The sequence below is a fragment of the Lactuca serriola genome, chromosome 9 (assembly GCF_051521515.1).
Source record: "Lactuca serriola cultivar US96UC23 chromosome 9, Lser_US96UC23_V15, whole genome shotgun sequence".
Lineage (NCBI taxonomy): Eukaryota > Viridiplantae > Streptophyta > Magnoliopsida > Asterales > Asteraceae > Lactuca > Lactuca serriola.
Window position 1 is genome coordinate 120057612 of NC_136416.1, and position 1795 is coordinate 120059406.

General features: G+C 43.1%; 1 non-coding gene across 1 annotated transcript; it reads right to left on the reverse strand.

Moving 5' to 3' along the window:
- Positions 1-377: 377 nt before the first annotated feature.
- LOC145077505 (small nucleolar RNA R71) lies at positions 378-484 on the reverse strand. The gene has a single exon (XR_013693248.1). It is a non-coding gene; the product is annotated as a small nucleolar RNA R71 (small nucleolar RNA).
- Between the last annotated feature and the right edge of the window lie 1311 nt (positions 485-1795).

A 1795-nucleotide genomic window follows, 5' to 3' on the forward strand; every position in this document is an offset into this window, starting at 1 on the left:
TACCTCTTGAGGACATAGTTTGATGACAGCTTGAACTACATTGAGAGACCTGTGGCCCCGGACTTGTGCAACCCGCAATTCCCACGACTGCTACTTTCGAGCTAAAGGGTCATACCCTAGCTTTACTTAAAGAAATAACTTTTTATGGAAAAGACCACTAAGATGCCTATAAGAATTTGGATGAAGTCAATGATGTAGCTGATTACTTCAATGTTCCAAATGTGCCTCGCGAGACTCAGCTACTTCGTATGCTTCCGGTGACATTCAAAGGTGCTGCAAAAGACTGGCTCAAGTCACTTCCCCCCAGATCAGTAACCACATGGGCCAAGATGAAAGAAGAATTCATTGATCACTTTTGCCCACCTTCAAAGATAGCCAAGTTGAAGAAGGCCATTGCTAACTTTGAGCAACAAGCTGGAGAGTCGCTATATGAAGCATGGGAGAGGTACAAGAGCTTACTAAGAAACTGCCCACACCATGACTTAAATAGCCAGCAAGAAGTCTCCATCTTCTATGATGGAGTCAATGTCACAACCAGGCAGTTATTAGACTCGCAAGGCCTGCTCACAAAGAAGCCACCCCCGGTGATCAAAGAATTGATTGAAGAATTCTCTAAACACTCTAGAGAATACCACAACCCTAGACATGATGTCACTAGGGGAGCCACTTATGCAGCTACTGAAGACTTATCCGTGGTCATGGCTATGTTAAAAACCATGGATAGGAGGATGGATAAAATGGACCAAACAATCCATGCTATTCAGGTGGGTTGTGAAAACTACAATGGACCTCCCTCACTAGAGACTGTGATTTAGATGAGAATGGCAATAAGAAGGTGCAAGTTTGTTACTTAATTGGAGACCGATATGATGAAGACTGGCGCAAAAAAAAAAAGAAAGAGTGGCTCCCTTATGAAGAGTACAAGAAAGCCAAGGAGGAAAGGTTTAGGCAAAAAGGGAGAGGTTTCTACCAAAAGGAGGAGCTGGTGCAAGAGAGAAAGCCGAGCTTGGAAGAAATGCTCACCAAATTTGTAGCTGCTTTAGAAAAAAGACATAGTGATCATGATGCTGCTATTCAAGAAACAAGAACCATGCTTAGAAACCAGCGAGCATCTATCCACTATATAGAAACGCAGCTTGGGCAACTTGCTCAACAAATCAACCAAAGGTCACCGGGCGAACTTCCTAGCAAAACTAAAAATAAACCACGAGGCGCGCACATAAACATAGTCACAACAAGAAGTGGGAAGATAATCACTCCCCTGGCACCTATTCAGACTGAGGCATCCAAGGAATCATAGAAGGAGGAGGCAGAAAATCAAGCAGAAGAGCAAAACTTCCAATCTGACAGCCCTACTCGCCGAGTACCACGTATGGACTCGACGAGTACACTACCAAATCCGAAAAAACAGATCCCTGAAAAGCTGTTTCAGCCTCCAATGCCATACCCAGCCAGAGCTATAAAAGAGAAGCAGGAAGAGGAGTACCAGAAGTTTCTAGATCATATCAAGACTCTTCAAATTAACATACCCTTCATTGAAGCCATTATGCAAATGCCTAAATATGCAAAGTTCCTTAAAGAACTTCTCACTAATAGAAGGAAGATGGAAGAAGTGAAGAAGGTAGTCCTCAATGAAAACTGCTTAGCTGCTATGCTAAATAACCTACCAAGGAAGAAGGGTGACCTGAGGAGTTTGACTTTACCTTACCAATTTGGCAACTTGGCTGCTATTCATGCCTTAGCTGATTCGGGAGCAAGTGTGAAACCTAATGCCATATTCATTCTTTAAGAAGCT